Below are 14,685 nucleotides of genomic sequence, written 5' to 3'. Positions count from 1 at the left end.
CATCGCATGTCACTACATCAAATACACATTTATACCGAGTAATTTGTTATGTTCATCGCAATCAAGCAAAAGGTAAGTTAATTTTTAGATTTTCCATCATGATTTAGAGCTTTTAAGCAGCTTTGATGGTTGTTGGATCACTTATTAATTTCTCTAACAAAGCATTTAATTAAATGTTCAATTCTAGACCTGAATAATACCAACAGCTATCACACTAATGAACTGTATATACACATACGACGTAGTTTGTAGCAATTATTATTAACATAGATTTTCGTTTCTGTATTAAATTATTCATATTTTTCTGCTTTTAGCTGGGAATTTTATTCTATAAACTGTAGATTTTTATGCAAATTTAGCGCGCTTTTTAAATGTATTTAAAATTTAAATTAACCAAATAATAATAATGAGTTATACCTTACATTTCATGATAAGAAGTTTTTTGAAAATTCCCTTGTCATTTGTTAGTCATTTTGCTTCTGTTCAAATTCTATAATACAAGTATCTACCCCTTAAAAAGTTGCAAACAAGATTTAAGATAAATAGCGCCATCAGTGTTCAACTGTCCTTAAAAATGACTCAGTTTTACATGTCATCAAGCAACCGTGTTAACTACATAGAGATGTGACACAAGAAAGCCAAGTTATAATTAGACATCTTGTGTAAAGACTAGAGAAAATGAGAATTTGAATGGGAATTCAGCTTGTAACAAAAAACACCTTTGGCGACATTGTCCACAATTGTCACATGGTTTAGATTAATATAATTGCATTACGAATGGGTCATGTGAAATGAGATGTCAGCAAAACGTACTAGTATTGTCAAATTCGACTGATAAATCATATTACAGCGGACATATATGTCCAAGTGATCGCATTATATCACAAACGGTAAGGGAAATGACGTAAGCTATACATGATTATCAACGTTACTTTACCTTTAAAATATCAAAGGAAAATCCGTGAAACGATTCACATTAGGTCGTCTACTGTTCCATAATGTAGATTCTGATACACCATGGTGACGTCACCAACAAAAGCCTCAACAAAAGACAACTTGAGGTCATATTTGAAGCTACAATCCCGGACATAAATAGTGTCAAAGTAGGACTGTTTGGCACCGTATTTCTGATATATATATATATACTTGACATATTAAAATTTCGCTTTCTTTGACGTGAAGTCTGAACCATTTCCTACTACTACAAACCTCCCCCCTGTCCCACCAATCAATGTTGGATGTTTCTAGGGGTACATGACCAAAAACACAAACAACAACATTGATAGGAGGGAATGGGGGCATATTTTGAATTACCCATGTTAAAGTGTTCGAATAATTATGATAATTATTATGTAACATCATTCCCCATCGCACCAGTTCTTTACCTCAATATGTGACCGTTCACGGCGAATGAGCCGTAAATTCCTCCCCCGGTCAATTTTGTTTTATTTCGTGTTTAGAAAATATACATCATAAGCTTTAAAATGGTATATCATTTGACTTCAAACAATATCCAGAAGCGGGAATATGGTTTGTTAAACTTTGCTCCTTCAACAAAATTATAGCTTTTTCGTTTCTACATGTGTCACTTTTTCCACATTGCTGGCAATAAATATCAAACAGTCATAATTGGCGGTCATCTCAAATCATCCCCAAGTCAACGATGTTTAAGAAAGTTCTCTCATTGTTAATTGTTGGTTATACATACCTATACAAAATACAATGCCTGGTAACCCACCAATTCAAAGCAAACAATGACCAGAGCTATTAAAATTTATATAACCATCTAAGGTAGAAGCTTATTATCCACTTTAACAATAGGATTATTGATTGGTGTTTGACTATAAAATGAGATAGATGTCGTGCCAGCTTAAGTTACCGATGAATACGACCTTCGTACACATTTTACACTGTAACTCAGAATACAATTTAGGAAAGTTACGGCTCATTCGTGCTGTACGGTCACATATGTCTGCATAATAATTAGATTACATTTTAATATGTTAAGTAAAATCTCATATTCCAAAACTTGAGGTCAAATTTGAGCAATGATTGGTATAATGCTGGTTGACATTTTCGTAGATCAGTCAACACTAATTATATTTGAACTTGACTGAACCAGTAACCTTCTCTGTCAAAACATAATTATGGTGGTATTGTTTCAGTACAAGAGAGGGATATATCTGAACAGAATGGTCATAGTGTCATATCTTGGTAAAATTATTTCAAACAAACAAAAGTCTGTATGCAACCAGTTTTATGATGGGACAACTTATAATACATTTTTTATTACTCAGTTCTTTGACAACGCAGTCCCATTTGCAATACACGCCCTTGAATAAAATTAACTTCCCCTCCCTCAAAAGCAATAACAATACAAGCTGGGTAAAAACCAATATAATTGTGACAAGTTCAACACACATCGACTGCTCAATGCCAGAAGTGGGTAAGTACAATAGCTGCCCTGTGAACATTTCGCAATTTGCACATGTGCTCATCTACAAATGGCAGTTACACATAGCAGCTATTGTACTTACCCACTTCTGGCACTGAGCAGTCGTTACACCTTCACAACTCGGTTAGCTACATATACAGTTTCTGTTGTCCCATTTGTACCATTATCACTCGCGGAAGACCTTCATAGCACCTATTAATACTTACATCACAATGGAATAAGCAAAGGTATTGTCTAACAGCCTTTCTAAAATTGTTAGCTTCATGCCCCGGGGCTTCGTGTATGGCTTTGAGTTAGCAAAATGTGTCACTTTTGAAATGCTCACTTTTCTATTCAAATCTGTATAACTGTTGGGAATAAAGTAGCAAAGTGTCAAATGAGGTGTCCAAATACACAGAACAATATAGTGTAGTAATATTTACCGTTAATTCTTCCACTTTCTATTCACTTTAGGTTTTCCTTTAGTATTTTATTTCTGTATCCATTACTTGATCTGAACTTGGTATAAACGCCTGTTCTGAGAATTGTGAGAGGTTGTGTTAATCAGTCCCTAAAATGCGATACGTAAAACGTATGTCATGTGTGTATGCAATATTACACTCACCTATGAAGATCACTGTTATTACCACACAAAACGCATGCCTTCCCAATGGCTACTGAGTTGCCCGCGATCGAAATCAACGCGTGTTCATTCATTTTATTCAAATTAGCCGCCCAAAGCACTTTGGGGGCCACCTATAGAAGGTTTGTGTACTTGCACCCAAATTGGGCAAGTCAGCACACCCTTGGGCTGTGTGAGAACAATGGTAACACTTTCTCAAGTGGCGCGCTTATATAACTTTCTATTAATCAATTATTGACAGTCATCTGCCAGGAAAAGAGTTAATATGCTGTTTAATGGCGATATCATTTGTTCGAAGCATTGGTACCACTTTTATGAATAGCCTGTCGGCAAATCAAATCGGCATCAAAGGAACAATGTGTTACGTAATATATTGTTCTCCCTCCTATCTAAGCTCCTTGGTCGTAAAGATATTGCTTTTTTGTTTTAAATGTACGAATACCTATACGCCGTAGAAGTGACGTCATAATCGGATTAACTACCATAGCAATAGATGAATACAATTTTTGAATGTACCGCGCTGCACTACAGACAGGTTGCACTCATCACCTGTTTATGCCTGCAATCATAGATTGAATACAATACCGCTCTTTTCAATGATACTAACACTGACAGGTGCGAGTGATTAGTATTTCTTTGACATCTATGGTTCAATGTATCGGTACCACGTGAACGTTGTAGTGCGGGGAGATATAGTCAGAATTGTATTCATCCATTGTTATGGTAGTTAATCCGATTAACTACGTCACTTCTACGGCGTATTGTGCGCAGTATTTATCTTCGCTGGGCGGGAAGACCTCAATGTATTTCTGAAGGTCAAGTATAAAACAAATATATAAGAAGTGGACCCCTTACATAAACCTCACTTATCAATTTTGACATGATCACACGATTGGACAATTGTGTGAAAGCAGCTGTACACTCTCAGACATGCATGTAGTAAAAGTGCCATAAATTGTTCACGCGAGACGAACAAAATAAAAGTATATTTTTAAAAGTAAGACATCCAGGAATCTAAATATAATAAAGAAATTTTGTAAAAACAACAATTCGTCTCACAGATTTTCTTTTGCCAATTATTGGGCTGTGAATGTGGTCCAGGAAGCTTTTCCATAGCATTGCATTTTGCTTTTGTGTCAGTTTAATGGTTACTGACATGTGTTTAGAGTAGAGTATTGAAATATTTAGGTGTTTAGTGATTATGCACTGTCATTTTTGAAGGATTTCCATTTCCGTTTAATTTTTATTTCAATTACAATTACAAATATTACAAAAATATGTATTTCATACAAATAGTGAGGGATGATTAACAATATATAACAAAAGTATGAGGAGCAGTGGATGAGGATGCCACTAAACCCACAGTATGATGTTGTGGCACCCTATACATATTGATTCAATATAGTAATACTAAATAAAGCAAAAACAATTTAAATACATTAAGGACAAAAACAAGCCTTGTAAGTAGAGAAATTACAATATTTATAAATGTAAAATTTAGCAAAAGTATACATACAATTTGATATCCAGTAGGTATAAATTATCTAGAATTATATGTCATTAAAACAATTTCCACAACATTACATGTATTAGATAATATTAAACAACAAACGTAACGGTATTGGATACAAGTTTGAAAAATAAACATTTAATTCTGTACATACATGCATACATCCATTCCACCTTTACATGTGAAATTGTGAAAAGACTATTATTTATATAGTACCTACATAATGATAATGATATTAAATAATGATATTGGAGTTATACAAAGTAATCATAAAATAACTTATTGGTGACAAACTCCAAACAAAATACACTCGCAAGGCAGACATAACAAAACAGCACAAACACGCGAAAAACAGGCCCGATTAGAAATTAATTAAATATAATAATAATAAAAAGGAAATTTAGCAATGATCCATTAGTCAGAAATGTAGCTGCTGATGTAGCCTTGTTCAAGGCCTTCTAAGATTTCCTACCTGTTTGAACTATTTTGGGGCTCGCGAAGTTAGTGAGCAGGTGAGGGCCACAGTATTACGGCTATTAATGACCGTGCGTATGCTGACAAATCGAACTTGGGCTTAGTCTACGAACCGTTATACGGCTCGTAGGCTCAACCCGAGTTCGATCGTTCAACTTACGCATGATTATATATGTAGCCGCAATCTGTGCCTTCATATCATGGACTTCTGTGGGCGAGCCCCAAAAGCAGTGCAGATTATAGAAACTAGCATTAAACTAAGTGCTGGTCATGAGGGAGGAAACTTAGAGGGCCTTGAACAAGGCTACTGCTGATGAGATATCTTTTAAAATTAGATTTCAAATTGAAAGATGTATACGGCTCAAATTGATTGATTGGGGAACTGAATTCCACATTAAAGTACCTCGAGTTCTCATGGTATTATCGGTAAGTTTAGTTTTGGTTAAATTCATATGGAAGTTACTAGCTTGTCATGATCGTGAACACTTTCGTTTGTAATGAACAAGTTATTAGAGACAATTCAGTCGGAAATAATTTGTGGTGGAAATTGAACATGTACGCGTATGTGCCCAGCTGATGAAACTATATATACACTGAGCCAAAAAAGAAACTTATAATTTTTCACAAGGTCATATCTTAAAATCCTGTCCATCCAAATTAACCAAAATTGCACACGGGATTGCATGAATACTGTACTCTAAACACATATCAGTAACCAGGCAGTTGTCCAACTGACACAACAGCAAATATGCTCTGATATGGAACAGCTTCCTGGACCACATTCACAGCCCTATTGGCACCCAACAAAAGAAATCTGTGAGAACGGCATCTTGAATCACAACATTAAAGTTAAAAACACAAAGAGAGTCAAAACAAACTTACCAGGATCATCATGTCACATGTCCAAACAAATAATGAAGTCCTTTAGTAACGGTTATGTCCACAGTGCGCTTGCACGCATGCTGTGCACCTGCTTCTCGTGCTTCCAACCAAGTTCCTGATGATATCATGTGGAAGATTGACCCATGCTTCCTGCAGTGCAATCGCACTTGTCTATTCACAGGTGCATTGTCTCTTCTTGAAACGCGTCGTCCAAGCTTATCCCAGAGATGTTCGATTGGGTTGAGGTCTGGCGACCGGGAACACCATTGTAACGCGTCAATATCCTGAGAAACAGGTGCACAGCATGCATGGACGTACCGGTTACTAAAGGACTTCATTATTTGTTTGGACATGTGACATGATGATCCTGGTAAGTTTGTTTTGACCCTCTTTAATGTTTTTAACTTAATGTTGTTAAAATTGTTTGCTGTGACCTGTGATTCAAGATGCCGTTCTCAGATATTTCTTTTGCTGGGTGCCAATAGGGCTGTGAATGTGGTCCAGGAAGCTGTTCCATATCAGTGCATTTTGCTGTTGTGTCAGTTGGACAACTGCTTGGTTAATGACATGTGTTTAGAGTCGAGTATTGAGGCAATCCTGTGTGGACAGGATTTTAAGATATGATTGTGAAAAATTATAAGTTTCTTTTTTGGCTCAGTGTATATATCTTGAATAATGAGTTTGTTTAGTTGCTTGAAGAGTGGTTCTGTATCAGCTCTGCTGTATGAGCCAGCCAATTCAATCCACTCCGTTGGTCAGTTAACGCCCTCTCTTCCTGGCAATTTGCCATTGCCTAGAAGCTACCATTAAAAACGCATATTTGCAATACACTTTTTTCGTCTGTGCTACTCAATAGCCCGTACAATATGGGGGCCTTGCCAGCCCACTACTGCTCCCCAATAAAATGGGATATGCATTAAATGTGTGGGTGTGATGGGTCGGAAAAGTTTTCTTCACTAAATTGAAGTACCTACCTATTCCTCCTGTGACAGATAGCGATGTGCCCGATTCCTGGCAAACTGGGCGGCGCCAGAATGTTATTGACCACTTCCCATTGGCTACCGCAAACAATAGACCATAATCTCGCTGGCCTTGCATAAAGCCACAACTAGGCACTGGCTTGGACAAGGCTATTTCAGATGAGGTAAATCTGTTTATTGTATATATACAATAAACTTTATTACGCCATAGCGATATCGTGTGGGAAATGTTTGTACTTATTTTGGTATCACTGGATAGAGGATACAAATAGCTACCCATTAATAATAATAATAATAATAATAGCTTTATTTATACACGGTAAAAACATGTTCAATACAATATTGTTCTTCCACATGTCCGTGTGGATATTAAAATATTACTAACAAACACAAGTTAATTTAAAATATAATATATTAGTGTACATAGACTAAAAACTAAAAAATTATACGATCTTTTACTAAAAGACAAAATATATATAATAAATAAAATAGTAACCCTGCATTCTTCCTCATACAGTCACACTCTCACATGCACTCCTCTCTCACCCTCTCAACACACATCATCCATACATCTTTCACAATAAAACGTTATAATATGATTTATGTACAAGTTATATTTAAATTATTAAAATACATCATCAAGACCACTATTGCACAAAAACATACAAAAATGATAAATTATTCAAAAATATTATTAGGAAATAAATTGTTAAAACACATCGTGATAATTTGCAGGCCCACTATTGCACAAAAACAGAAATTTCATATTAATATAAAATACTATAAAAGTAGCACCTACGTTCATCTTCATACAAGCACACATATTCCCATCATGAAACAACATACACTCCACTCACCCCTAATTTACATACACGCACACCCCAACTCACCAAGCATATTGTTAAACCCTTTCATCCCCTCAACACGCATCATCCATACCCAATATCCATACATCATATACGATTTATATACAAATTAAATTTATTGGTATCAAATATAACAGTATAAGGCATTTACTATAGAAAATTTCGTGTTTCCAGCTGTACTATACAATATATTTGTACAGCTAAGTATACGATTCATCTCTTTGTCAAATTCATTAATCGCACTTAGGCCCGACTCGTCTAGATCACAATTTCAATATCTAAATCGGGGATCAAGATTTATCATTAACTTTTGGTGGAAATGAAAGATCACCTGAAACATAATATAATCACAAGCATACAATAACTCAATTTGCTCAAAATGCTCAATTCGTCACTCTGCCGAATTCTTAAAGATATAAAGGCTAAAGCTTAAAGCCATATTATAACATTTGCTGAGGAGGACGCCTCAATATTTCTTACCCGATTATATTGTATTTTATTAAACCAACATGCCCTGCAAAAATCAAGACTCTAGGTGCTGTAATTTAGTCAAAATCCGAGATTTTGAATTAAACGCAGGAACCGTCGTTTTATTATTACGATGGAATTATTAGTCGAACGCATACACGATGTTAAACACAGTACGTACACGGCGTGCGGGACGGTGATCTACACAACAAAGGATCGTACCATAACACGACCGAAGGAGTGATGGCAACATCGGCGCTGGTAGTAAATTCCAATTTTGTTTGGTTTGCCTTAGTTGTTCGGCTCAAAAATAAAAGGGGATATATCTGACGGTAAAAGCTAACATTTTATGGCAAAGAAATGCTAATCTATTTTGTATGAAAATATTATAATATGGCTTTAATAATTAGGTATTCATGTGCTTTGTTGCCTTTGTTATATGTGTATATTCTTATCGAGAAAGTACAAATTTAAACAAAGTTCTCACGACTTACATTGTGGAGGTTGGTGGCCTGCGACCAGCATCCACTGTATATTCTTAAATGTAAAATTCTTACTTTATCCTGTGTAAATTCCAAAATTGTAAATCACATTCTTGCTTTGTTAGTTTCAAGGTTCAATACCCATTGTTTCAATATTTTAGATATTCTCTAACTTCAATATTTTAGAAGTCACATGTTCCGGAAGACTACAACCTTCCAATGTATCTTTACTCATACATTGGGTCACTTCAATTTCTGCACATTCTAGGATTGGATACGAAGCTTGACTATAACAAGAAACTATATCGTATCCAGTCAGTTTCACATGTTTCATCTTAGGAAGTGTAACCAATATGTCATATATTCGCTCAACCCAATTTGTCCGATTTGCCTCATCATATGCCTGCCATACCGCAAGGTTTTCAAGCGTGGGGTGGTATGAAAGTGATTGTAAACTTTCAGAAGAATACTGTGACGCAATATAATGAGACGACAACTGTAACGATTTAATTTTCTTCAGATGAATTAACCACAGATGACGTCACGGATATTCCTTTTAATTCAAGAATTTCTAGATTAAGCAATCACATTTTAAAAATGAATTTAGAAGAGCAGCAACGATATCACTTACATTACATTCCAGATGTTAAATCTACATCATATGCAAAATTTGAGGAAATTCGCACGAGTCCGTTTTATTTTAGGGCCATTTGTCTATAACTGGTCTTTACATGTAGCCCTATGGAGAGAGTGCCCGTTGAGGGCGCTATAACCCCATTTTAGGAACAAAAATATGATTTAAAAAAAACGGATTCGTGCGAATTTTCTAAAATTTTCAGAGTATGTAGTATGAACGTGTAGAAATATAATCAAGTAGTTGCCCTTCCTGCTCTTCTCCGAAAAAATAAAAAGTCCCATACCTCAATGATAATGAAACCTAGTTGCGATCCCTGTATCATCATTTCAAATGCTTCTGTCGAATAAAGCACCCATCGCAAGGTCAACATTTTCAGGTGTGTCCAGTGAGCTATTGATGGTAAAAGTCTGTTAACATCGAGCTCAATAGATCTCATAGGGCCACAAGAATCACCAGTGAGTTTGAAGCATGTTAATGATGTCATGCACCCTAATGTTGAGGACAATATCTTATCAACCACCTCTACTGTTGAGGACACAAACTCATTAGATCTTTGCTCATATAAACGCGTAAATCCATCTCACGTAAACTTGTTAATGTTACAGGTGACATCTTCGTCAACCTATCTAAAAAAGATGTGTCGATCTCGTGAAGGCCTACATATCGCAAATTACATTTTTGTAACAATTGAATAATTTGTTCATAATTCCATTCAATGACACTCCATCCGTCGCCTACATGCCATGTCAGATGCAATCGTTGTAATTTCGGCAGAATATACAGCAGTTGATACAGGTTTTCGTAATCGTATTTAGGTACTCTTACATGGTACTTTTCGCGCACTGTTTCGAAAGGTAACCCAAGAGTGTTTATATTAGGACAGTTCACGCGCAAATAGCTCATGATTTCGTCGTTGGATACAGATAGATAAATATCTTGCAAACCTATACCAGCATAAAGAGTCAAGAACTTTAACACATCATTTTCGTTCGTTGGAAATCGCCATTCATTGCCGCACTCTCGGTACTCAAAAATATTTGGTCCATTTTGTAATACAAACCGTCTGAACAGTCTTCTAGATTCTTGAACATTTCTGGTAGGACCTATGTCTCTGAAGTCGATGACAGTCCAGGCATGGTTTTTGATTATTAGATGCCACTCCTTGCTTACCCTACATAAAAATACAAATAAATATTATATAAAATTCCGCGATATACTTTTAAGAATGCTATTTAAGATACAAATCTTTTAAATAACATCTAGATATATATATATGTCCTATATCAAGAGAACATTATAGTATGCTGCCCGTTCATTGCCATTGCCCAATGATTCTGTGAGTATAGATTGCCCTTTATCTATGGAAGAGATGTTGGTTAATAAAATAATCGTGGGTAGTTAGGGCCCTTTCCTACTGACGATTTTGTGGCTCTGAAAAGAGCCGTTCAAGCTCTGAAAAGCAGTCGATTATTATAGTAGCGGACTCTTTCCTATATTTGGTGGCCCTATAAATTCTATGATCAGCGGATATTAGGTCTGCATAGATCACTGTACATACTAAATTTGACAGACTTCTAGTCTGTAGACAAATAGCAGTCTACCGAGCCGCCGCATCTTCAGTAGGAAAAGGGCACCTGCTATAAAAGACTCTTTTCAGGGCCACCATCTCTTGAGTAGGTATTAAAAATGCAATCTATTCATATGGGCAAGTGGCAGCCCACAATGCCTCTCTACAGTGATACTCTGTAGACAGGGGCAGTCTATTTGCAGAACCCATCAGTGTGGTCTTTGCAGGGGTTAGGGGGTTGAGCCCCCATAACCCCTCGTAATGAGTTGGTTTGCTAATTCAACCGCAAAAAGAAAATTTCAAACGCCTAAAACCAACTCCCAGAGGTGGGCCTCGAACCCACGTCGCAGCTACATACAGAATACTCAAGTCCAGCGCACTAATCCATTGGACCACACGACTTGTTGGTAGCCAACTTGAATTTTAAACATATACGCTATAAGCAACTCCAACATTTATCGGGTATAGAATAGAAATACAACAATACGTGTACTGTGCTGCGCACAATACATATATCGATTTTGACTGCGTCGTGCATGGTATATCGGTCCATGCAATGTATAGGGAGCCTGCCATTTTCTTGTAGGCCTATAGTCCCCGAGGTATAGACGTTGGGTCCCCACCCCAGTTTATTCAAGATTTTCGCATATAACCCCCAAGATGATTTTAGAAAATGGAAGATTAGATTACCATAAAAACGATACAGTAATCTTTATCGTGGTTCTATGTAAAAATTACATATAGATTTTTTTCATCATTTTTGAGCGTTCATTTTCACTAAATTCTAAAATATTTTGAAGTATATAAAATTGAGATAAAATTATCCGCCTCCTAAACAACACCAATTGTACCACAATTGGGTATCACGAATCGTTATACATGTTGTGCAGTTATTATTCATATATTCCTTTAAACATATGATGCTTCTGTTTTCCCTCAAAACATATTTCAGCGAAAACCCGCCCACTCGGCTATTTCAAAAAGATAATCAGACTTCCTTAGAATATGCAATAACTAGCATTAAAATCAAGTTGTTTTTTACGCATTTTAAAAACCGCTTGGCCCGATCACGAATGCCAAAGAAAGTCTGAGTACCTGTTAAGATTAGTATCTTTGAAAAGAGCATTATTGTATTCAATCTATGTTTGCAGACATACACAGGTGATTAGTGCATCTGCAAATTGTATTCATCTATTGCTATGGTAGTTAATCCGATTATTACGTCACTTCTACGGCGAATAGTATTACTATCTTACCTCATTGCGATTAACTTCTCGTATAACGACAAGTTGAAAATGACCAGCAATGTATCAATATTAAGCATGCCAATAGGACCCTCATCGACTGGCACTCTGTTTTGCAAGAAGGTAGTGTCCATTTCTGTATGTATCATTAAAATAAAGATGTGATATTAATCAAAGAGTGTTTGTTGTAGAAATACGGATAAATATGAAACTGCAACTTTGAGACCTTGAGACGGTTTAGTAGGCTTACCATATATCCATATGGGCAAGACTAATCTAAACATTATTAAGTTTTCGCGTTAAAATAACTTTTCCTGTAGAAAAAAAAAACATGTGTATTATGCGTGATCATCGGTAACATACATTTTATTAAGAACCTTTATTATTACAAAAATCACATAGGCCTAAATCAAAGGCAGTCTTACTTGACAAAATTGATAATGACAACTATTTCCTTATCAAAATGGTGGAAGAACATGGATCGAAAGTTTTACATGTACAAGGGTTGCGTATACTGCTAATGTGATTGTTGTATGTAACACGTGACCGGGTAATAATAATTTGTTCACTGCTTGCAAGATTTATTATTCTAGTGCTTCCACTGTGCCAAGCAAAATTTAATACTAGGGTTATTTTATAAACATGTTTATAAACATCATTGTTATCACTTGGGGATACGACACCAAGCCAGATTGTATGATAAAATCGTGAAAGGAAGACCTTCTTCACAGAATGTGTTATTCTCATAAGCTACAATTATTATAAAACCTGGCATTCTTAGCGATTTGAATATTTAAACAAAATTGCCAAAGAATTTCAGCAACATGATTAAAAATATTCACATTCATTAAACACAGTCGGAAAACAATTATTTTGATACAGCCTATGTAATACAACATTATTAACATATGGCAGCTTTTCCCCTTTAGTTACTGTCATAATGCCGACACAGTTTTTAATTGAAAGCTGTCGGAGAACAATAATTTTGATACAGTCTGTATAACACATAATTATGTTAAAACAAATGGCAGCTTTCCACCATTAACTTACCATCAGCCTACTTTAAGGCAGCTGTGTACTCTCAGCTAGAGCAGTTTACAACATCAATTGGAAGCAGCACATCACAAACAAAGAGCTGTATGGGGACCTACCAAAACTTTCACAGAAGATCAGAGAGAGGAGGACACGTTTCGCTGGGCATGCATACAGAAGCAAAAATGAGCCTGTAGCCAAGCTGATCCATTGGACACCAAAACATGGAAACAGAAAACCTGGCAGACCCCCTCTAACATACGTGGATGTATTGAAACAGGACACTGGACTGGATGTTATGGATTTGGGAACGGCCATGCAGGACAGAAGGGTTTGGCGTGCTGTTGTAGTTCGAGGACACCACTCATCTTAAGCAAGTAAGCAAGTACTCTCAGACATGAATTGAAATAATTAAGTTTAAAGTCATATTTTGCACTTTTGATTGTTTAGACTGGTTCTATTTTGGAAATATGTGCTTATTTAAGCATCTAGCGGCAAGTTTGCGTAAACGCTGGCAACCAAATTATTTAGGTTAATTCTGGTATGCTGAATTCAATAAATTTGTCTGTCAAGTTATATTGGAACTCCGTGGCACTCAAAATAGACCCCCAACCCCTACAAAAGTAGGGTTTTTTTTAATTGTGTATATATTTTCAGATTCAATTGGCGATTCATTATCAAAAATATGACCTTGCTCATGTTTACATTGTTATAGTCAAAAATAGATAATATGTAATGTATTGATAGTAAAATCCGTTTCTGAGTATAACACTACCAGGGATGGATGGATGTGGTATAACTGGTATATTTATGAAACTTTGGCTACTAGGAATATTATTGTCATTCGATTGGTATGACAAAAACAATTAGACAAGTATTAATTAAAAAGAAAATGTGACGTGTCATGTCAAAAGGAGACACTTTTGGGCAGGTTATCAATTTTGAGGTTTTGACATATCTTAGATAAAGAGATGTTTTGCTCCACAACGCCGTTTTACCTTTTTATTTTTATTTATTATTCTTCATCACTGGCTCAAATACAATTACAAAGATAAATATATTATATAAATATTGCACATACTAATAATCAAGACAAAGTAAAGAATAAAATGCCAGCGAAAAGAATGGGACAAACAGGTGCAAAATCACCTCTAGGACCATCCCACCTTTCGATTTTTGAAAACAATTTATTGGGGAAAAAATCCATCACAGCCCCATTACCCAATGAAATCGGACATTCCTAAGCGAAGATATTGAGTTCGTAAGTTATGGTATTATAAAATTGGAAATTGAGATATCGGCCTTTAAAAATATTATTGACAATGTTGAGAGTAGGAATTACCTTGAAAAATGTCTTTAAAAATTTACAACATGCCAGTTATATTCCGGTCTGAAACTATCAGACAATATTTTTAACATTAATAACATCACTAATTCGCAACAAACCCAAATTGTGAAAAAATCCC

The 14,685-nt window shown here is 35.8% G+C and overlaps 1 long non-coding RNA gene across 1 annotated transcript; it reads right to left on the bottom strand.

Annotated features, from left to right (window-relative positions):
- Positions 1 to 9,353: 9,353 nt before the first annotated feature.
- LOC140167358 (uncharacterized) lies at positions 9,354 to 12,660 on the bottom strand. Its single transcript, XR_011861047.1, has 3 exons — positions 12,613 to 12,660; positions 12,200 to 12,323; positions 9,354 to 10,547 (listed from the first exon to the last, which is right to left on the bottom strand). It is a non-coding gene; the product is annotated as an uncharacterized lncRNA (long non-coding RNA).
- Between the last annotated feature and the right edge of the window lie 2,025 nt (positions 12,661 to 14,685).

The sequence above is a fragment of the Amphiura filiformis genome, chromosome 13 (genome assembly GCF_039555335.1).
Source record: "Amphiura filiformis chromosome 13, Afil_fr2py, whole genome shotgun sequence".
Lineage (NCBI taxonomy): Eukaryota > Metazoa > Echinodermata > Ophiuroidea > Amphilepidida > Amphiuridae > Amphiura > Amphiura filiformis.
The sequence above is the reverse complement of the archived record's forward strand: the minus strand, read 5'-3'. Positions and strand labels throughout refer to the sequence as shown.